We start from the raw sequence: 25525 nt of genomic DNA on the forward strand, positions 1-25525 counted from the left end.
TCTCAGTGAACAAAACCTTTTGGTGTCATTTCTAGGCACCTCACAGACACTGCCACATTTCAGCCACCATTTTGATACCACCTGTCTCAAGAACTCTCTTTGTAATGCATCGTACGAGACTTCGGAAGCTATCACACATGGGCAGTTGCAAATAATCTCTCAGTTACATGGGAATTGGATTATTTATGCTCTGAATTAGGGCCAATAAGACTTTGCTCTCCAAAACTTCAGTCATTCCCTAAAAACTAAACTCTTAAAACAAGCCAATGAATTACAGACTTACCCTATAACTTCTAGCTATTCTACCCATTTACAGGCCAATGTTTCAGTGTAACTGTAACATACAGTGCATCAAGAACCTTTGCAATCAGTCTGGACCAATATGCAATATGTAGCACATTGTGTATCAATCAGGGGCATAACTCCCAGAAGCAATGGCATTGCCTGCCTCCAGCTCCAAGTCTTGAGACCTGATTCACAGCAGAATCCAAGTGTGACCACTGCTCTTCCAATGGAGCTCTGCGGCATACTGTATTCATCACCAATATCCAAGGAACCCGCTAAAATCTACAATGGGGGACAGGACAGCTCCTGCCTGGTACCTCTCAGCCTGCACTACTGCTGGACTGTGAGAAAAGACCCATTAGTGAATGCTGAGACTGCATGGTGCAGACACCTGAATCTTGTGGCTCTGACCCCTCGGCCATTGATACACAGCATAGCTGGAGTCCTGTCAATTAACTGTGGGTTTTGGTAACTGTAGACTGGCGGAGAGTGCTTTCTATATAATTCGGTAAGTCATAACTCGGTAAGTCTCACACACACACACACGTACCATATTTGTTTTCGATTTTTTAATAGGGGACACCAAACTTCAACTTGCCTCTATGCGTCTGGGATGAACTTATGCCTCTGGTATCAATGCCTGTTATCATATAGATTGTAAGCTTTCAAGTAGGGCCCTTGTTCCTCTTTGTTTGTCAGTTATTACTCAGTCTTATTTTAGTACTGTTTTGTTCTCAATTGTTAAGTGCAATGGAATATGCTCGCACTATATAAGTAACTATTAATAAATAAATAGATATATAAATAAACAAATGTCTTGTGAATTGAATGGCTGACTGGTCTCAGTCTCACTATAATGTAGCATACAGAAGATCATAGAAACAGCGATGAATACTTTTTAATGCCAATTGTCATTGAACAAGCATATTGATTTAATACAGTTCGGCTTCATGAATAATACATAAGCTGTTAAATTCCTTCTTAAATGCATTGGAATGACTAAATTAGTCATACGTTGACCTTATACATATCAACACAAAGATATATGGCCATATTATGTTCTGGATATATTAACTGGAAGTTCATCTTAAGGAGAAATTTTCTTGAAAACACACAAAACTCTTCAAAATTATTTCTGTGGAAATACATATGTATAATCAGCTCAAAACTAGTCCTAGTTACTATGGGCTTGATACATATGTATTTATCAGGTCAATACTAGTCCAAGTTAATCTGGGCTTCATGCATACTGTATGTATTTCTCAGCTCAACACTAGTCCTAGTTACTACGGGTTTTATACATATGTACTTCTCTGCTCAACACTAGTCCTAGTTACTACGGGTTTTATACATATGTACTTCTCTGCTCAACACTAGTCCTAGTTACTATGGGTTTTATACATATGTACTTCTCAGCTCAACACTAGTCCTAGTTACTATAGGGTTTATACATATATATTTCTCAGCTCAACACTAGTCCTAGTTACTACGGGTTTTATACATATGTACTTCTCAGCTCAACACTAGTCCTAGTTACTACAGGTTTTATACATATGTATTCTCAGCTCAAAACTAGTCCTAGTTACTATGGGCTTGATACATATGTATTTCTCAGGTCAATACTAGTCCAAGTTACTACGGATGTTATCATAGGTGTGCACACATAGAGTGTTAGGGGTGCACAGGCACCCCCTAATGCTGTGCCCGCCCTTATAAACAACTCCCTGCTGCGAGCAACCAGCAATACCTTTTACCAAAGACGTTTGCTTTTTAGAATTGTAATTTATTAAAAGAGACCATAATTAAATTATGTGTGCTTTGCATTGTTAATTGTACAATACCATTGTCATATCACTACATACCTGTGTCATCCATATATGTTTTTGACTTTATTTGCATGAACAGAGAGTAATAAGAAGATTAAAAACTGACTAAAATAGGCAGGGGATTATGTTGTGGCTGAGAGACTTTTGATGATGGTAGACACGCCTGATTGGTGGTGTTAGACATGCACAATAGGTGGTGCACCCCCTAATAAAATGTGTTGTGCACACCTATGGGTGTTATACATATGTACTCCTCAGCTCAATACCAGTCCTAGTTACTACGGGTTTTATACATATGTATTTCTTAGCTCAGGAGGAGCAGCAGCAGCAGGAAAGATCCCGCCGGCGCAGAGGAGAGCAGGAGGAAGAAAGCTGCATGCACCTGCCAACTTGCCAAGTTATTCAGGGGAGTAAGTCGTATGCCTCCGCCCTGCCCCCCCGGCTGGAGCCCGCCCGTGTGTGTTACTCCCTGCGTTAAACTTGGTGCCCCCCCCCCGGATGGTCTTCATTCTTCAGCGGCAATTCTTGGGCAGGTGGTGGCTGCAGGGCCCCCCGCCCCCCCCCCAGTCAGCGGCGATCTTTGGCGGGTGGTGGCCGCAGCCCCGTGCCGTGGAGCAGGTAGGCGGGACAGCCACCGAATCCCCCCTGTGCCGTGGAGCAGGTAGATGGCGGCCGCATCCCCCCCGGACCGGGTCAGAGCGGAGGGGTCGCTGAAAGGGCCTGCACCGGCCCTGACTGTAGGCCTGATACATATGCATTCCTTAGCTTATTACAAGGTCTAGTTTCTATGGGCCTGATAAATATGTATTTCTCAGCCCATCACTAGTATTAGTTACTATGGGCTTGATAAATGTGTATTTATCAGATTTATTTATTTATTTACAGTTTCTTATATAGCTCAGCAGATTCTGTTGCGCTTTACAATAGTAGACAGTGATAAAACAAACTGGCTTGGGGGTTAGAGGGCCCTGCTGCAAGCTTACAATCTAGATCAACACTAGTCCAAGTTACTATGGGCCTGATGCATACTGTATGTATTACTCAACTGAACAATAGTCCTAGTAGTCCTAGTTAGTATGACCCTAAAACATATGTTTTTCTCAGTTTATCACTAGTCCTAGGACAGAGGACATGTTTATTTATATTTAATAAGAGTAGGTAGCATAGATCCTAGTCTACCACAAATGTTGATGGTTGGTTGGTGTTTACAGTCTTCATTGCAATTGCACAGACTACGTAGAAATCGGTGTCTCAGTATCTGTACACTCCATCACAGAGTTAGGTATAAAGGGAAGGCTGAAATTAACATTTCAATATTTCCACAAACCCTATTTACAGTGTTTGTGATTACGGATAAATTTCCGTCTCTGAATTAGACCATGTCTTCTGTTCACATATCTTCAATAATTGGAAACAAATTTTGCATGTGACCAATTACATCTAAGAATTTGGAACATAAAACTGAGATGAACCCAGAAGATGCATAATAGAGGAGGGAATAAAACAATCACATACTTTATATATGATAGGCCCTATTTGAATTCATCCACTTTAAAGTGGCAAAGCACCTATGGGGTATACAATGTATATCTCCATATGGAAAGCAGGAGAAAAGAACGCACCTATAAATAAAAATAATGATTTACGGGCAGAATTATTAAGCTTGGAGAAGAGATAAACTGGAGATAAAGCGGAGAAAAGGTAAAAGGAGATAAAGCACCAGCCAATCAACTCCCAACTGTCTTTTTCAAACACAGCTGATTGGCTGGTGCTTTATCTCCTTTTACCTTTTCTCCGCTTTATCTCCAGTTTATCTCTTCTCCAAGCTTAATAAATCTGCCCCTTAATGTCTAAAGCAACAAAGAAGCCAACAACAGCACATAGCGTTCTATCCCTAGGAAAAATAATTGTTCAAATTTCAACATAGTATGCTTCCTGGCATATGTTCCGATTTATGTTTTTGCTGGTGGGTGCTCAAGCCAAAAATATAGAGGAGTGGCTTCATGGGCAAGGGGTGTGGCCACAAAATAATACCAATTTATATTATGGAGCACAGTTCTCTCAAATTCAAATTACGGCAACAGAGTTTCACATACATAAATGCCCCCACAGTGCAGGTACTCTGCAGACAGAATACACTCTTCCTGGCATACTGTTTCCCAGGTGGCGGGTCCGGCAATGTGGGTGCTGCAGCCAAAAATGAGCAAGTTAATATGGCGGCCCAGCAGCGGGACTCAGGCTTGTGGGTGCTCGGGCCCTTGAGCACCCACAGAATCGGCACATATGCTTCCTGGACCCATCAAGCCTTAATGGAGCTTCACAGTGCAAATACCTACATATGCATATGCTTAAGAGACCAAGCAGTGCAGGCTAATTTTTTTTATAATGTTTACTGGTGATTCATTGGTTTAAATAACATGTTAATGTGCACAATTTTATATATATCTAAAAGTTGGTGCAGACCCAAAAAAGTCAGGTACCCCGGACTGAGAGCAAGCCATGATTGCATAAATGTATATGCATGGCACAGATCTTGGGGAGAACGGAGTGATAGAATTGGGAGATCTTTTAAAAGATAGGCTAACCAGGCTGAATATGTTTTCACTGGAGAAATGGAGGTTGAGAGGTGATATGATTAGTATGTTCAAATACAGGAATGGGAATCATATGGAACTGGGAGATGATTTGTTCGCTAACAGGCCTATACTTAGGACACACGGGCATGTACTGAGGCTCGAGGAAAAGAAATTCCGTACTGAATTAAGAAGAGGATTCTTCACCATTAGAGCAGTAAAATTCTGGAACTCATTGCCGGTGGGGGTGGTTACAGCAACTAATGTTAATGAATTTAAATCAAAACTGGAAGCATTTTTGGCCACTAAGGGAATCCTATAGATATGACTTACTCAAGTCAGTAGTTACAAGTCAGATACTATAGGTTGAACTCGATGGACTAACGTCTCTTTTCAGCCTTAGTTACTGTTACAATGTTATGTTACTATGGCCCTTATTCTGATAGGTGCGGCCGGATCCAATTATGCGGCCAGGATCGTGCGTGCGAAACCCCGCCTTCCATACGGATCGCCAACTCCGTCCGTACGCGGTAAGAAGCTGGCCGAACGGACCGCACGTGTATTTTTCACGGAATACGCCTCCTCCATCTAAGGGAACCTCCCCCATCATTCGATGGTCGCAGACCATCGAATGCAGGACCGAGTGCTCCACCAGCTCCCGCAACCTCAGACCACACGGACATTTTTCTGTGCAAAAGCAGGGATCTGGGCGGGCCGCTGACATCCGGCGATGTCATATGTCCGCCCCCTACACGTGCGTCACGGCCGCATTACCATACGTACGCCCAGCGTTTGCATGGGAACGCCCATGAAACGCGGGGCGTATGCATATGGTAATGAGCCCAAATAGCCCTTCACGCCCCTCTCCACCCCCTGTTCGGAGTGTTCACATTTCATGCGGGATTTGGCCGTACGCCCCGCTCGCACATGCGCAGAGACGCCTCTGCACATGCGCAGACACAAAACATCGGCGGCACGAACGCACGCGGATATATCCGCACCGACCAGAATAAGGGCCTATGTTGTGTTTTGTTTATGTATTTCGATATACAGATGTACATACTGTAAAACCCTTTTATATTTGATTTGGTAAAATAAATCAAAAATAGGAATTTGTTTCACGTTTCTAACAACGTAATTTTTTTTTATTTTCACTAATTATAAATAACATGCAGAATCTTACATGAGGTATATTTGCATAAAGTCTTTGATTGATTATAATTTCTTTTGAGCAAATATTATTATGAATCATTTTTATTTTTTGTAAACCTCCTTTGACCCCATTTATCTGAATTTCACAGAGCATTGTGACTTTTAGTGCTCATTCATTTATGTCCTAAAGCAACATTTATAGTTAGCAATTGTTGGTGGATAGCAACAGCATACACTAGTAAATCCTTTCATTGAACAACAAAATGATAAATGTTTATGAGATGTTTAGAAATCCTGTTTATCAACGCCAGGCTTCTGGCCGCTTCATAATGCTGCTCACTGCCGACTGGAGCTGTCTTTGTCCATCTTTAATTATGCATGAAACTACAACATGCAGACAATAATTGATAGTGATTATTTCATTGTTTTACAACAAGCTTTATCATCTTACAATAAACCTGGGTGGGATAGAAACCCTTTTATAGCCTTGTTTAAGAAATTATAGTATTTGATATTTTTATTCTACAAAGATCTGCAATTACTCAATAGAATTAGGATAAGTCTCCTGCCGAGGAAGATAAGCAGCTAGTTGTTTTTAGTTATTAAAAACAGCTTTAGTGCTTTTGTAGGTGCTATTGTTCCCTGGTGATATACATTTCAGAGCAATTTCCAAATATAAGTAATGGTTCTCAAATTTGTTCCTCTATAAATATCATTAAAGTCACCATTTTTTATAATGAAAGACCTGTGCTCATAGATTACATTTAAATGTTTTTTTTATTTTTATTTATACAATAATATGGGCTTTTCTTTAAATGTATTACCAGTTAAGGCCTGATTCCCGAGGTGCGACTGATGTTTGCAGAGCTTAGCAATTATTTGCTACTACACCTGTGAAAAAATCCCCGAAAACCTCAATGGCACATTTTCCCCTGACAGTACATAGATACTGCTCTTGCATATTAGTTTCTTGCATTACACCTTGCGGTGCACAATTTTGAACATGAAACAGCATACGAGTTCAGCGGCCATGCGAGTTACCAGCTAAACGGTGAGGTTTTTTTTTTTAAAAGGGGCAATCATTTACAAGGCAAAATCACGCCTTGTAAATTATTGCCCCTTAAAGTTAAGCTGGCAACCGCACATCTGTTGAATTCGGGCACTATTACATCGGACTTGTTTGTTGCAGGGTAGTCCTCAAGAAAAAGGCTGACATTAGCACTTGCAGCTGCTATTTTGGAATCAAGAATATGATATACCATTATAAGATGTTATATCACACAATCGTAGGTGTGCACACCTTGAGTGTTAGAGGTGCACAGGCAAGCCCAAATGCTGTGAACACCCTTATGAACACCTCCCTGCCGCTAGCAATAACAGACTTTTTACCAAATAATTTTTTTTTTTTAGAACTGTATTCCATTAAAAGAATCAATTATGTGTGTTTTGCACAGTTAATTGTACTAGGCCATTGTCATATCACTACATATTTGCTTCATCCATATATGTTTTTGATTTAATTTGCATGTACTGTTACACAGAGTAATTAGAAGATTAAAAGTGAAAGAGGCCGGAGATTATGGTGTGGCTGAGAGACGTTTTATATTGTAGCAAGTGCCAATAGATGATAGAAGACATGCCTGATTGGCTGTGTTAGGCACACCCAATGGGCAGTGCTACACACTCCCAATAGGCGGTGCAAGACACACCCCTTTGACGCTGAATCCCCTAATAAAATGTGCTGCGCACGCCTATGCACACAATGCAACTCTTGTGTTGCAGTTAATTGCAATCTACCCCTGCTGTGGATGTCAGTGCCCCTATTCTAAACAGATCAGTTCCATAATAGTTCTTCAGGCAGCCTAAATTAATAGAAATCCGCAGAACCTGTTTGTTCCTGCCCCCAAACATTGAATGCCTTGGACAGGGCTGTTTTTACAGGGAAATGAGCTGTGCAGCTGCACGGGGCACCGCACGGCTTGTCCCACTGTTGTTATTCCCGCTGGAGGACAGGTCTTCCTTCTAGTCAGATCAGTCACCAAGCTGCCTACCTGTGCAGCTGTGCTTAAGTGGGACCCGGCTGTGTTTTCCCCCTTTATTAATGTTTTGCTGTTGCCTAGAGGAGGGAGATTGTAAAAGAGGCAGTGTCACTCACTGTGCCTCACTTTCTAGCCCTCCATTAGGATCATTGTCTGCACCATTGAGCTTTCTTCTTTTCCTGCCCTGCCCCTTTCCCTCCTGTCCTATGTTCTCCTCCACTGTCTCTGTTCTGTCCTGCAGTCACCCACGTCTCACCTTCTGCTCCGCTGCTCTTCCCCCACTTCTCAGGTGTCTTCTCTGTCCTCTAGTCTCACTACTCAGTATCTGCATCTCTACTCCCTCTGCTTTCTAGCTGTTTACCCCATTCTCCATGCTTCTCCTTGAGGCTCTGTCCTTCCTCCTATCCTCATGGCTGTCTGGCTTCCTCCGTCAGATGATGCTGAGAGCACATTAGAGTGACTAATGGGGTAACTACATGGCAGTGTGTTTTATAAAACAGTGTGTGAGTGTTACAGTATAATATGCAGGGTGGACATATTGGTAATGGTGGGGCATTATTTACAGTATGGGGAGGTTGGGTTGTTATTTATTCATATGGTAAGTGTAGACGTTATAAAGCTTCTAATGGGGCTGTAAATTTAAATTAAATCTTAATGTTGTGTTTTTTATTATTAAATGTAATGTTTATTACTAAGAAATGTGGTGGTTTGTACTAAAGGGTATGGGTCATTGGGTCAACCCAAGTTAATTTGATATGCATTGGGTCGACCACTGAATGTTAACAGGCCTGACAGGCCAACACCTGAATTGGGTCAACATGGACATTGTCAAACTGATGCTTGTGTCAACCTTCCATCCCTGTAAGGGCAGGAATCGAAAAAGAGGATTCAATATCCATGTTAGGAAAAAGGATTTTACATGCTTTCCACTAAGCCCTCAGCTGGGTAAGTCCCCAATGGATAAATACATAAACATTCTACACATATGCCAAGCCTGACCTCCACTTTCTTCTTAAGCAGGCAAGGAAATATGGAATTCGATCCAGTAAATCGAATGTGTACACTGTGCCTTGAATGCACATTGAAATTGATAGCGAAATTTATATCAAATGCAAAAGTGCAGATGGAATGTGAAATCAAATGGATAGCAAAGGCTAAATCGAAAGGGGGTGGAATTGGGGAAATTTGGTAGCCTTTATAGTCCGATATGTTAGTATGGAACTTTTATATATGTCTGTCCTGTCCAGACATTATGGGGCACCTTTTCTGGTTCAGCTTTAATGTGTCCCAGCTGATGGTTCTTATCCTTAAGATACAGCTTTATCTGGAGACTAAGGGCCTTATTCTAGTTCACTCTTAGAGGCAAATTCCTTCTCAAATGTACAAAACCATGTGCACTGCAGGGGGGGGGGGCAGATGTAACATGTCCATCTGAGAAGGAATTTGCCTCTAAGAGTGAACTAGAATAAGGCCCAAATTGCTGTGTTTTTTTGTCCATGGTGAAGGTAGCCATTCTGTAATTCAAGATGGATGGCAATTTTAATATATATGACGTGTTTTTCCTCTTTGTAGTGCCAGTGGCTTCTTCAGATAGTGGTCAGCGGAAGGGATGAGTCGGGGGGTGTATGTTTGTTAGTAATAGTCGGAAAAAAGTAACAAACATACACCCTGTTTGGCCTGGGGCTGGTTCTTAAAATACGAGGGACCCCTAGTCATTTTGTCCCCCGTATTTTGGGAACCAGCCCCGGACCTGGACCCTGGGGCTGGTTGTTAAAAATCGGGGAACCCCTATTTGTCGGGTTCCCTGATTTTTAATTACCGGCCCTGGCTCTTTCAGCCTGGCATTTTTTTTATTTATTTATTTTTTCTATTTTTTTACACCTTGCAGCCTGCACGTATCTGACTGATCCGTGCAGACTGCCTGAAAAATTCATATTAGCGGCCGTATATATGGCCAGCTAATACGAATTACTACGACATCGGAGGGTTACAAAGCAGTCGTATATGACTGCTTTGTAAATTCCCCTGAGGAACACGACTTTGCATATTACTGAAACAGTCATATGCAGTCGTAGGGAAAATACTAATACGAAAAACTAGGTTTTTTATATTAGTAAATTTCCCCCATAATGTCCATTTAATAATTATAAATTGATTTTAATTATATATATATATATATATATATATATATATTTTATGATTATATCATTTATGCTTACAATTAAATCTAATTTAAGAAGATTAACATCATCAGTTAAAATGTTATTATCTGAGTAATGGTGTTTTCAAATAAAGCAGAATAATAAAATCTGTCTTTTAATGTTTTTGATAAGGTACTATTTAGACATTAGGTACATACAAACACCAACATAAAGTTACTAAGTGCTCCACTGATAGGATATGCATTCATAAAGTCACAAAGTCTTCACACCACAATACTTTTATTCTATAGATGTCTTCTCTGTATTCGCCTTCCCAACAGTGACTCATAGGGGGAAAGATGGGAGTTCTTTTTCACGTAGGTTGTTGCTATGGGCAACCAGATACTATCTGTTATCTTCTGGAAGGTGCTAAATAAATAAGAAGTCGATTCTGATTGGTTGCCCATAGCAACATCCCATGTGAAATAAAATTCACATCTTAGTATATTTCCTCCAAAAAGAGGAGGAAGCAAAAAATAAGTGAATGTCACTATTTCAGTTTATTAGTTCCCTTAATCCAAATAAACCAGAATAACCAGAACATTAGATAGTGTTCTTCTTCTAATAGAATCAGGTCCACCCTTGGTGGTAATAGCTATGGGTTCTAGTGCTCATTTGTATGGTTTTATAAGTAAGATTGTGCAAATGCAAACGTATAGTTTACAGGCACCATGTGGTCTCAAAGGGCAGGAATTACGAGCTTACATGTTTGCTTACATAAATAAAACGTATACATATGATATCCCAGTGATTAGGGTGCCAGTGGTCAAAAGACTGGCCCATCATCCTGATTCTGAGAATCCCTTTCTTGTGGTAGCCTACTCTGTACCCTCCCACTCTGCAGCTTGATCCTAACCCTCCCATGTCTTGGAGGGACATGTTACCAGTGGAGTACGCCAGGGATCTGTATTTGGACCAGTGCTCTTTAATATCTTTGTTAGTGACATTGCAAATGGTATTGAAGGGAAAGTATGCCTTTTTGCAGATGACACAAAGATTTGCAACAAAGTAGACACACCAGGAGGGGTAAATCAAATGACTGATGATCTAAGTGAACTTGAGAATTGGTCAAGAGCATGGCAACTACAGTTTAATGCTAAAAAATGCAAAATGATGCACTTGGGACTCAAAAACCCAAAGGCTCAATATAGTATCATGGGTACTATAATGGAAACTACTGAGGAGGAAAGAGATCTAGGAGTCACTATTTCAAGTGACTTAAAGGCAGGAAAGCAATGTAGCAAAGCAATGAGGAAGGCTAGTCAGATGCTTGGTTGCATAGGGAGAGGAATCAGTAGCAGAAAGAAAGTTGTAATAATGCCACTTTATACAGATGGAGCCGGGCTCCCTCTTGCTGGCGAATCGCCAGACTGTCTCCGCTGGCGATCCGCCAGCAGCGAGGCGCTCCATCTGACTGAGACGCACGTGCGTCTCACACGCACGCGCGTCTCAGTGTCCGGGCGGCGGGACGACGGGAACCTGTCCGTCTCCGCTTCAGGGATCCGGACAGAGTTAGGGGGGGGGGGTGCGGGGAGGTGGTGGGGACCCCGGGTGACCACCGACAAGCCGGCGGGGACCCGGGGGAAGCGGGGTAAGCGCCGTCGGAAGGGGACGCGCGCGCATGTAGTGCGCGTGCGTCCCCTTTCGCTGATACAGATGGCGGCTGTGGCGGCTGGCGGGGGATGGTGGCTGGCAATTCTGCCACCATCCACTGCAAAGACCAGCCCAGCTCCATCTCCAGGTCATTGGTACGGCCTCACCTGGAATACCATGTCCAGTTCTGGAGACCATATCTTCAGAAATATATAAATACATTGGAGAGTGTACAAAGAAGGGCAAATAAAAGGGTGCATGGCCTACATCACAAAACTTGATAGACTAAAAGATCTTAACATGTATAGTTTGGAGCAGAGAAGGGAAAGGGGGGACATGATAGAAATCTTCAAATATATCAAGGGTTTTAACATAGTACAGGAGGGAAATTTTCTTCAAAGGAAAGGAAGTAATAAAACACGAGGACATGCACTGAAACTGGAGGGAAGTAGGTTCAGGGGAATTGTTAGAAAGAATTACTTCACAGAAAGGGTAGTGGATAAGTGGAATAGCCTCCCATCAGAGGTGGTAGAGGCTAAGACAGTAGAACAATTTATACATGCTTGGGATAGGCATATGAATATCCTTACAAAGAAATAAGGATTAAAAAGGGTTGAGATAACCTGAAGGGTAAAAAAGGGAAAGACTAGATGGGCCAAATGGTTCTTATCTGCTGTCAAATTCTATGTTTCTATGTTTATCCCCACTAGTGCCTAAACCCAAATTCTGCAATCCACTTTCTAAACCCAATCCACGCACCCTGGAGGCTAACCCCAGCCCACCATAAGTGGCTAAACCTAAACCCCCTTCCTTGGGCACACGCTACCGCTCCCCTTCTACTCAACAATCTGAATGCTGGCTGTCAATTATCTGGTGTCAGCATGCAGTGGCAAACGCAGGATTTTCCGAAGGGGGTTTCCAGAGGGGCGGAGCAAAGCACAGAGATAGACACATAGGTGACCCAGTATATGCCGGGTCAGTTAAACACAGCAGTGTAGACCCCTGGGCATAGCAATGTATTGGGGCCCCTACCGATCCTCCAGCGGTAGGGGTGGGGGGTGCTATGAGCGGAAGCTTTGATGTCCCGCGGGTGGTAGGGGGTATTATATCAACCGCTCAGCATGTAACCTAGATCAGTAATTTCCACTAATTACCCCTTTACTGCACAGATGGTGGGAGATGAGGTGGGAGAAGGGGGCATTGGCTGAATGAAGGGGCCCTGATACATAACTTCCAGGGTGGTAGAGGATGTTTAATATGCATAGGAGGGGTGTATAGTGGAGTGGGCTTATTATTCATAATTTTCTGGTGGGAGGACAGCTTGCTTGACTGCAGATATCTGCCGATTTTTTTAATTCTTGTACCCATGGAAAGAGGGGACCCTCAGCTTTCAGCCTTGGGCCCTTAGACTCTTGGGGGGGGGGGGGTTTCTGGGTACTCAGAAACCCCCCCTGCGTGCGCTACTGGCATGCTTACCTCTTTGCAGTTCCAGTGGTGCTCTTTTGAATGCAATCAGAATGCCGGCATTGGTATGCAGAATGCCAGCATCCTGACTGCTAGGATGCTGACTGCATTCCGAATAAAACATGTACTGTACACAATTTAATAGGATGAGAGATTCTGAAAGTAAGAGATTTGGTAAGAAATCTCCAGGTTTTGTTTTTAAGTGGCAATCCTTTACACAGCAAAATCAAACTGGTTTTGCAGTGTAAATGATTGCCGCTTTAAAAATAAATAAATGGAGATTTCTTACCAAATCTCTCATTTTCTGAATCTCTGACCCTTTAAATTTATTTTTATTTGTTTATTAAACTTTTTACATATATCAATATGTAATTTGTTTGTTTGATTCCGAGTGAATGAGAGTGGTTTGGAATCACACTAGTCAGAAAGGAGTGATCTTGCTGTGTATAGCACACGTACAGCTGCTCTTTTTCTTGCATATTAGTCTATTCCATTTGTTATTAATTATTAGGTGCATGCAGCTATAAGAAATGGATTAATTTATTCATTAAAAATCAAAATGCCTATTAGAAAAGATTTAATATATCTTATCTACAAGTACTTATCAAATAGTCTAATATTATAGTGTGCTAAAACTCGAAATGACCTTCAGATATTTTCTTGATTTTTGCTCTAGACACATCTTTTTAATTATGCAACACATATCCATGAACATTTAAGCAATGCATTCATTCTTAATGAACATTTGCAAGGCTAGATTGTTATTTACAAATTAGCAGTACTCAGTTTTATTATGAGCAGATTCAGCACTTTTCTAAAATGTACTACTCATTCTCTGTGAACGTTAATGTATTCTGCTTACCATTACGGTAAAAATAATCTTCTTAGGCTCATTGAACAGACTATATCTTCCACAAGATGTCTGCATTAAGGAGCTCTCTAGATTTGTAAAGTGAAATAAAATGTCTACTTACTTAGATTAATTTAGAAAAATCTATCTATCTATCTATCTATCTATCTATCTATCTATCTATCTATCTATCTATCTATCTATCTATCTATCTATCTATTCTATGTGATAAAAGGATAACGCTGCTCCTCACCTCTATAAATGTTGTGCTTGCCAGCATCCACTGCATGGCATTTGATGGAGCAATTCAGGTGTTTATAGTTTATATGAATTTCTCCAGTAGGTACTTGTTTCCTAGCACGGCGCCCACGATTTTCAATCGTATGGCATCTTATGCATTGTATCGCATCGCATGCCATATAGCCGCATGCAATGCGATGCGATTTTAAATTTTGTAAGCACCCTAATGGGTGTTTTCAATGTTAAATGGCCCCCCTATACGATTTTTTATTGTATAAGCACCCTAATGGGTGCTTACAATGTTAAATGCACGCCCACGCCACCCCCACTATGAATGCCAACCCAAAGCGTGGCGAGCGCAGTGGTAAGCGTCTTCCTACCTTTTCATACCCCCACTATCCACTTCGGCGTGGAGTTGATTTTAGATAGTGTGGCGAGCGCAGTGAGCCCCTGAGCCCGAAGCGTGGCGAGCGCAGTGAGCCCCTCGAGGGGACGCGTATTACTGCGTATTACTTTACATGTATTCCGCGTCCCCTCGCGGGGCTCGCTGCGCTCACCGTGCTTCGGGCTAGGTGGCTCGCTGCGCTCGCCACACTATCTAAAATCATCTCCGTGCCGGCGTGGATAGTGGGGGTATGAAAAGGTCAGAGGACGCGTACCGCCGCCCCTCCTGGGCTCGCTGCACTTGCCACGCTTCGAGTTGGCGTTGATACTGGGGGTGGCGTGGGGGTGCTTTTAACATTGTAAGCACCCATTACGGTGCTTATACAATTAATAATCTTCTAGGGGGTCCATTTAACATTGAAAACACCCACTAGGGTGCTTATACAATTTAAAATTGTATACCATTGCATTGTATGCCATATACAATGGTATACTATTTTAAATTGTATAACATCGGATGCCATCGCGTCACATTGCATAGCATTGCATACCATTGTAAGGCTTATGGTATACGATGCGATGGGTGCCATGCTAAGAAACAAGTACCCTCCAGTATTATACTTTATACTGTACACACTGCAATTTTTTTACAGTGATTGAATCTTTATATTAGATATAATACACTGTCCAAAATAAAAATATTGATAGAAATCCTGCAGGGGACACCTGGCTGTTCCCGGTGTCCCTGGGTGGTGGACGCTAGGCTGATGGCGTAAAAAGAGTTAAAACTATTCGTGAAAAATAGATATTGGATTCTGTAGTAGAACTACAAGGCCCAGCAAGCCTCCCCACCTGCTGAGAGTTGGAGAACCATAAGACGCAGCATGCAGGAAATTAATGAGCCTGCTGGCACTTGTAGTCCATCTACAGAACCAATAGCCCAATAAGTGACACACACTGATTTAAATAAAATGATATTACACACCCCATTCAGCCATACTTGCTTATCTTGATCACGTAGGTTCTGTCCACTTTTCCATGTAGAATCCAAAAGGGTACCTGTGAAAATAAAATTATACTTACCATCCATTCGGTGTTGATTGCGTCCTCTTCTTTCCATGTAGGCATCCAGAGGTTGAAAAAAACACACAAACCCGGTCCATCCAAATTGAAGGAACTTCCTTCCCCTGAATGCTTGGTTTCCACAGGACTCCTGTCACTGCAGGACCCAGCATCCAATCAGGGGGCGCTACAGAAGCAGCGCTCACTTGATTGGTTGAGCTCTGCTGACTTGTCAGTCAAGCGGAGCTCTGTTTCTATTTAGAATGTGGAGGGATTCCCTGCTCTAAATAGCCATGGGTACTTTGTGTTGTAGTTATCCCTGATGGGCTGCTGGGTACTGCAGTGGCAGTAGTCATGCGTGGTCCCAGCAGTCAGGTGAAGGAAGCCCATGTGTATGTTTGTGCATTTTTCTTTTTTAATCCGTGGATGCCTACATGGAAAGAATGTACACTATCTACACCAGATGGATGGCGAGTATAATTTTAATTATGGATAAATGGGGTGTGCAAATAAATTTTATTTAAATTGGTGTGTATGCCACTTATTGAGCTATTGGTTCTGTAGAGGGACTATAAGTCCCACTGCACTGAGAAGTATCCCACGGATCTGACTGATCCATGCAATTCTTCAAGCGTGTTCAAATTTGGCTGCTGGCAAACTCGGCAGCCAAATACGAATCACTTTGACTTCGGAAAATACAAATCCAGAGAATACGGCAGTTTAGTAAATTTGCCATATTATCCGGTCTTATTTTTGTCCGTTTACGGACGATCTCAGTCGTACCCGTTTGGGCCATAATCCCCAATTACCCCATAGTATCAAGAAAAATTAGCATATTTATTGGAACAACCCCAGCAAGTTTATATAAGTCAATTTACTTAGCTGGAAACAGAAATAGTTTTTGGTAACAAAGTCTAGAATTACAAAAGTACATTTTATTGGAAATTTCATGATCAAGCTCAGTGCATTAGAGAATACAACATAGTAGCAGAATAAGAAAAGACAAATTATTTCCCATGTTCAACATGCATTTTGGCTTTCATTTTTCTCAAAATCATGTCTCTATAGACTGTTTAGATAAGGTATCGCTCTTTCCAATCCGCTTTCAGTCTCCTGAATTTATTAATTTTTTTTTTTTTTCATTATATATTTTTTTTTTTATCATGTCACCTTATTTTTTTATCAGTGGAATATCTGATGTCTCTTGCTATACAAATGTGAGAAGTACGTTCTTACCAGAATAACATACATTATAGATGACTGCTTTGCAGTCATATCACCACTGACTGCTCATTTCCTGCAGGATATTATATACCATTTCATTGCAAAACTAAACAATATCAGGTACTTACAATTTAAATTATTGGGACTTGCCTTTCACTTGATGAAGCCTAATTTGCATTTCCATTTTGTCATGCAGAAATTTCATATAAAAAAACTTTATAAGGAAAACTATCATAAAGATACTTTTTAATGTCTTATAAAAAATTCATATATGTATTATTTTTTTTTGTTTGTTTCTCCTGAATTTTATGTTATTTTTGTACCCATTTTGCTTTCCTTCTTCAATTAATGATCTATTGCTTGCTAGGGCATGTCAGCTAATATTAGACAAAAATGACTAGTGACCTAATTCTGTGGAGATGCACTGAGTGACATGGATCTGGTATAATCAGTTTTTATCTAATCCTCCTAAATTATAAGCGTCAAAAAGAAAAAGTGAATTAAGTAAATAAATTAGATTTAAAAAATACCCTCCAAACCAGAAATCCAATCAGGAACGCAGCTGTGTAAGTTTTCCTTTCACAAATAAATACAGTTAAATTAAAAAAGCAAATACTGTGCTTGGTCAAACTGCTTATGTATAATAGCATACCAGATTTAGGTGCAATTGAAGTATTTTACAAGTTACCTCAGAATTATACACCATGTATAAACTACTGTATAATGTATGTATACACAGTTTCCTAGTGACTTTGTTTGGTTATGTAGTGCATTTCACAGATATTATTTTCTCTGGGTGTGGTATAAAAGATCTACAGTTATTAGACAGTCAGTAGGCTAACACCATTTGGTTAACATGCAATAGGTTGACAGGGTCAAAAGGTCGACAGGTAAAAGGTTAGCATGGAAATGGTTGATAAAAATGCTTGACACGATTTACTCACCACACTTCAGGCAGGGTTCCTTACTTCACTACTGCTGAGCACTCACCACAGGGTACTATTCCCAATAGTAGTTCGTGTGTTTGGGAACCCAAGTGTCATGAACCCCGGTTCTCGCACCGCTCGCATGCGCCCCTTACCGGCACGCTGGGGTAGTGTCCTCCGTAGATCAGCTGCCGGCACAGTCGGCAATCCCTGGCGTGATGTCTTCTGCTTCCAAGTCGCCCCTGCGCCACTGTGAGCTCCAGGTGTATTCCCTAATCAGACTGCGGGTCACATGTTCCAGGTAAGCTCCAACTTACTTCCTGGTCTGTGTGCTGCTGCTGCGGCTAATCCCATCACCTGCGTCTGATTCCCTAATCACCTGGAGGGATAAAAGCCTAGCTCACAGACTCCTCCTTGTCTTGAACAACTCGTCAGTTTACCTGTGAGTTCTCCAGCATTAAGCTCCTGTCAAGACTCCCCACTTGCTCCAGAGATCCGGTTACCTGAGTCCGCTGTCACCTGTGCTACTCTCAGCGTCCTGGTTATTCCACTCCTGCCAGAAGTCTCCACGTGTTCCATCTGCCGTGTGATCCTGTCTTCTAGTGCAGTCCAGGTTATCTGCTCAGTGTCCGGATATCAGTGGGTTCCGTGCCCGTCTCCCCTCGGCTCTCAGGCCGCTCCAGCGATCCCCAGTGATCTCCAGTATCGGCTCCCTAGCCGCCCCAGCGATCCCCAGTGATCTCCACTATCGGCTCCCTAGCCGCTCCAGTGATCCTCAGTGTCTCCTGCGTCTCCCTGTGCTACCCTTGTGTCATCCCCGGCTTCCAGGCCGCATCTCTCATTTCTCAAGTACCCTCCGTGTTGCTGTATAGCATTCAGTGCCATCGATCACCATCAATGGTTTTAGTACCCCTCTAAAGACTCTTGTTATCCAAACCCTGCCAAAGCCACAGGGGAACCTGGGCAGAGGGCCGCGACCTGGTCGGCAGTTGCAGCGAAGTCCATATCCCCTTGCGGGGGTCCCTGGTGAATACCACTGTCGGCTTAGACCCCGCGCCTCTGCTTTAGGTCTCAGCCAATCCTCTGTGTCCCCGGCAGGTCATCTCCCTCCAGCTTCCGTGCATGAGCTCCAGCTACCTCAAGCCTCCTCGCTTCCAGTTCCCTGCGCCCTCCACTGGCGCACCCAGGTCAGTGCCGGGAACACAGACAGTCCAGGCCGTGACACCAAGTCAAAATTAATAAATGGGAAAAAACAAAAAACTTATGGCGACCATTGTTATGCTATGTTGACCTTTTGAACCTGTTGACCTTTTGTAACCGTCAACCTTGTTACCATGTTTACCTTTTGACCATGTTGACCTAATGCCTGTCGATCATAATTTGTGACCTATTGACTGTCTATCTAGTCAGCGTCTATCCATAATCCAGAACCCATTTTCTTAAACGAAAAAGATGAAACACTCTAGAATCAAAGAATTGCTGCTCATTATTGTAAAATCGTGCCTAAGACAAAGTGTTTTATTATGTTTCAATTCCTAGAATATACTATAAGATTAAGTTGTGTCTAGTGACTAGAGTACATTAGAGTTATTCTTTTCTCTGCATTTGCAAATCCAAACAGATATAATCCAGATTAATTACCAAAGTAAATATGAATCGCTTATAATGATGCTTACTATAATATGTATGCTTTTCGTACTGTATTTATTACAGTATGTCACATTCAGGTTCATACAGTATATGAGTATATGAATGTTTGCTTCTGTTCTTTGTTTGCCATGTCCCCAATTATTTAAATGCACTATATAAAAGGAGTGGGTATAGTATATAATACTATATTATTTAACAAAACACCTATTGAATTTCAATGCATGATATACTGTGGTAAATAATGTTGCCCCTACTAATAATTATTATTATGCAGTATATATATATATTGAAAGTTGTATCCATTTTCTGTGACAGGATTTGCAGAAGAGGACATGCAAGTGACCATTCCAGGAGTAGGCTTGGCCTCCACCAATGAGTCTATGGCCAGGGGGTGGGGCTATAATTAAGCTATTCTCTTTGAATCACTTCATATTGGTTTTACCCCCTCCATTCAGACCTACAATTTCTGGTATTATTCTTCTCACCCTTCCTGAGGAAGGGTGACAGATGCACCCACTTTTCTGGATTTCTTGAGGACCTTCCTAAAAAATCTGGGGTCTCCTGGACCTTTTGGGGAGATAGTTAATTATGCATATACTGTACTGTATTTTCTTTGGACTTTATGATCTATATTGTAGAGTATAATACACACATGGGAAAAAGACCCCTTCTCATATTTATTTTATGGTTAATGACCTTTAGCAGTACCCTTTACATTATTTGGTGTATTTCTAAGGACCATTGTCAAATGTGTGTATACCATACCTGGTTAACTCTAAATAATGTGTTGCACATTGCATTTTGCCTGAAGAGCAGAAATAAGCGAGGAGTCAAATTGTGCTACGTTTTTTTGGTTTGAAGGGTTTGACCATTTAAATTTTTTTATGTCATCATCAATATCCTATATTGTACAGTTCCTATGCATATTTAAATGTGTTATCCATACATTTCTAAAATCAAAAACAAAAATCCCTAGAGACAATATAAATGACAGTTGCTGTATAATGATGTCATGTATAGATATGTAGAATAATGCATGGGGTATTATGGTGAAAGACGATGATACTTTAGTATATTACAAGTTCTCTACCTTACAAAAAGATCCAGTCCATTTTGGGACACTCAGGTACCATATTAATAATTCAGCTCTATTCAAAAATTGAAGAGAGATGTTCAAAAATATTGATCCAGAAGAAGAGAGAACGGGTCTGTGCAACATCCTGCATGGTAATGAATACCATACATGCTAGCCCCGACTTCTCCTCCTTAGGGTTCTACCCTCCATCCCAATACATATCACCTCTGTGCCCAAAATTCCTTGATTTTTGAACTCCAGGGATTTGGGTTATTTATACTAAACATGGAATGCTTTTTAGTCATCAAAATATTTTTATTCAGTATTGTTGAGCATTATATTATTGTATACTCTGCTTTGTTTACTCTTTTTCCCCATTATTACTTTGTACGGTGGTATTTCTGATCCATATACATTTTGAAAGCCTTAATGTCTATACTTCTAAAAGCTCTTTTAAAGTACCGAATTCATAAACTTTTAATAATGTTCTAATTAATAATGTACTTAACATATTCAATTTTCACAATACCTAATTAAAGAGAAAAGAAAAATGAGTGATGTGGTTTTAAAATACTTTTCTTGATTATGCATTACACACATATATCAATTTTGCACATTATTAAGGTAATTACAGGATATGATTAAATACTGTATGTTGTCTTTATTGTGTATGGCAGATTAATGATTTTTGTATTTGTAAATGTGTCCATACAGTACCTCAGATTTATTGGAGGTCAATAAAGAACTCTTTATTCAAAAGATGCAACATAATGAACAGAAACTGTCTCTGTTTTATCCCACAATATTTAATTGTGGATAAAAACCTTGTTCTTGTATATTATAGCGGTGCCCCCGATGTACATCGTGCAATGTTTTTATCGTATCGCATGCCATGCACCCGATGGCATGCGATGCGACGCGATTTTTGCCCCCTATGTGATGAAACATTGTATAAGCACCCTAAAGGGTGCTTTTAAGCACCCAAATGGGTGCTTACAATGTTAAATGCACCCCCACGCCACCCCCCCCCCCACTATAAACATGAACCCGAAGCGTGGCGAGCGCAGCGAGCCCGCGAGGGGCGTCGGTACGCGTCCTCCGACCTTTTCATACCCCCACTATCCACATCGGCGTGGAGTTGAGAATAGAAAGTGTGGCGAGCGCAGCGAGCCACCAAGCCCAAAGCGTGGCGAGCGCAGCGAGCCCGGCGACGGGACATGGATACCTGTGAAGCCCGCGAGGGGACACCGATACCTGTGAAGGTATCCGCGTCCCCTCGCGTGGCTCGCTGCACTTGCCACACTTTCTATTCTCAACTCCACGCCACGCTTCGGGTTGACGTTTATAGTGGGGGGGGGGGGGGGTGGCGTGGGGGTGCATTTAACATGGTAAGCACCCATTAGGGTGCTTATACAATTTTTAATCGCATCGATGCGATGGGCGCCGCTATAATACACAAGTACCAAAAACCTTTATTGTTATGGATTGGCCAATTAGATTGTTCTAAATGAACACAACTTACAAAATTGTTGCAATATGTGTGCACAAGAATGGCACATTTCTTTCTACGTGTCCAGTGGCATAAGTTTGCCCCAGTCTCCCGGAGGTATGGTAAATGCTGGCGCCCCCCACTAATATATATTTTTATATATATATATATATATATATATATATATATATATATATATTGCCACATTGCCACATCTACTACCTGAGTGCCGCTCCACAAGCCTCCTGTATTTCCTGCTTTTTCTACAAAGCTGAGAAGGCACCAGGGCAATTTACCTAGCTCTCAGCACAGAGTGCCGGTCCATCTGCTGATATATATATATATATATATATATATGGTACTTGTGTATTATCACGGCGCCCACATTTTCCATCGTAGGGCATTGTACAACCAAAAAATCGATTGGACCCGATTTTTAATCGTTCAGGCACCCAGATGCCTGATTCCTATGTTAAATGCCTTCCCAGACCCGATTTTTGATTGTACACCCACCCTGATGGGTAATGACTATGTTAAATGCCCCCCATTGTTAACTCCACCCCACTATTCACGTCGGCGTGGAGTTGAATTTATATAGTGTGGCGAGCGTTGAGAGCCACCGAGCCTGAAGTGTGGCGAGGGGACGCAGATGACTTCACATATATTCTGCGTCCCCTTGCGGGGCTTGCTGCTCCCGCCACGCTTCAGGCTCGGTGGCTCGCTGCACTCGCCACACTGTCCCAGCGCTACAGAGGCTGATAGCGTGATTGGACGATGCCTCTCCATGGAGACACATAGCTCAGCCAATCTGGGTGTAGTGCTGGGACAGCGCTACAGAATGTGTTAGCTGCGCAGGAGAAAGCCGGCTCACCCCACTGTCAGTGCAGGGTAAGGCTGGCTCTGCAGCACAGAGACCAGCGCTGGACCCTGGATTGGTAAGTATGTTGGTGTAAAAGTGAGGTGTGTGGTCGTGTGTGTAATATAGTTGTACTTTTCTGTGTGTGTGTTTTATTTTAACATTCTGTTTCAGCGTTTTTTTGCCGAATTTGCGAATTCGGGAAAAAGTGCGATTTCGGACGTTTTTGGTGACAAAATCGCACAAATCACATTTTCGCATCTCATTAAATGTCGCCCCATGTTTCTTTATAATTTTTAATATTAGAAATACTTACGTTACCCCCCCTTCTTATAAATATATTTTTTTCTCTTTCCTATTATCAAGCTATATCATTCATCCTTATTACTTCTACGTTGTTCTTAGGACTTAATATGTTTGATACGCATTTGACAATTTGAAGAACATGTCTTAAATACATGGTTTATTATAATACTTCTTAACCTATGCCAATTCATTATTTTTTGTTTAAAAAAATGTGTTAAAATTTTCAGTCACAATGTACTTTGTTATTTTTTGATGGACATTGTTCCTTTTTATTGAATGTATTTCCTGTACACTGAGAAATGTTTATAATTTATTGTCTATTTTTAAAATTACTGTCAATAAAACAATAAAAATGTATATGATAAAGATGAAAAAAATAAAATAAATGAAATACTTAAATACTGTATAATAGGGAATATTATATTATAATATCTATTATTATGGTCTTTAAACTACAAAACAGTATGTATTATTGTTACTGGACTCAACACTCCGACTTATGGCTTCCTGTTTCTTTTATTAGGGCACATTCACTGTTAAAATACTTAAAGGGCAAGCATTATTTATATAAATGTATAGCATGTTCAGGTACAATATTTAATTTAATTTAATAAAAATTTAAATTTTGCACCAAACATTTTTTTAAATTATCAATCAAATGAAAACTTATTGTATACTGTATGAAGTGTAAAAACGAAATGATATTTTATGAGAACATTTAGGTTGAGCGGTGAATGAAGCTGGCACTGTAAAGCTCCAGGCTGATTTGTGCGGCTAGGGTTCTCTTCAATCTGATGCAAATCCATTTTTCCACAGTAAAGAAAAAGTGCATTTCAATTTAAATGCCAGTGGAATCTTTTTCGGAGCTTCAGATACTTCGCAGCAGATTTACTAAATCCATCTAAAAATCAATAAATCCAGGGAAAGCTTCTTTTCAGCTCAGATTTCCAAAATCCTTCTGACTTTTTAACTTTTTAGTAGTAAGTAACACAGTGAAATATTCTAGTAGCAGCTTGAGATGAAGTGTCCTGGATCGGAGTAAATATGACTAACGCAAATGTACTGGGGGAAACTCTGAAAAGGAATAGTTAAATTCTAAGTTTCTCTGTTTTTCTATTATCATTAACTTTTTTTTATTTTGGTTAATCTCTACAGTATATATTATTTATTTGCAATTGACATATACAAGATTCTTTTAAGTTTATTTTCTGTATTTTCAAGCAATGAAATGATCTCCCCCCATCTGTGCTGTAGAGACTTCACCCTATCCACGCCTTTCTGCCTTATGATCTACATCATTCTTACCCCATCAGCACAGCTCTGTCTTCTGCTCAGAGCTTTAGGAAGTGTTCAATCTGTGCCAATATTTCCCGTCAGGGGAGATATCGGCACTCACCTATTTAATGCTGCCATTACCGGCAGCATTGAAGGGTGTCAGATCCGACTTCTTTTAAAGTTAGATCTGTTTTGTTGGAAATGTCGCCGATTGTTGAATTCATGGCAGTTTTCTAACACTCTACGTCTGACAATTTATGAACTTTCATGGCACTCGACAGTCATAACATTGAGTTACAAAGACAAGTGGTTGATACCCAGAGACTGGGCGCTCCCTTTTCTGGACTAAACATTTTTCTGGACTAACATAGTGCTACACTAAGGGATTAGCCTGTCTGGATATACTGAGATCTACTCCCCAGATCTCTTTTTGGTGAACTGCAAAGACAAGTGGTTGATACCCAGAGACTGGGTGCTCCATTTTCTGGACTAAACAGTATGAATAGGGGTTAAAATAATTTAAATAATACTCCCCATCATGCACTTCCTGATATGCTGGAGATTCCTCCGGTCTTCCCAAATCTCAATATCTTGGTCAATCAAAATGTTCCCAGAGGAGCATTGCGTGACTACCTCATCATGTGAAGACATCAGATAGACCTGCCCACACTCTCAAAGTCCCCTTGATGTTCTTTGATAGGATAAAAAATGTTTGTAAAGTAAGGCGGGCAGTCAGTTTACTTTAAATGTGACACAGGTATTAGGCCTACTCCCAAAAGACCTAGAGCTTGATTTAGATTTGTAGTTCACGCAGCTGAGCATTTATTGGTAGACTGCGCATGAGCCAAGGTATTCCATCTATGCCGCCTACAATCAGCAGCAAATATATAGCGCTATAAATAGTTGGAGGGAGGAAGGACCTAAATCGGTATCTTGCCCAGGGTCCTAGCCACTGTTTGTTTGCCCATAGCACCACTGTGTATACGGGGAAATTAACCCCTTCATGACAGAGCCAGTTTTTGCCTTCCTGACAGAGCCCTTTTTTTCAAATCTGG

The sequence above is a fragment of the Crinia signifera genome, chromosome 4 (assembly GCF_055691185.1).
Source record: "Crinia signifera chromosome 4, ASM5569118v1, whole genome shotgun sequence".
NCBI lineage: Eukaryota > Metazoa > Chordata > Amphibia > Anura > Myobatrachidae > Crinia > Crinia signifera.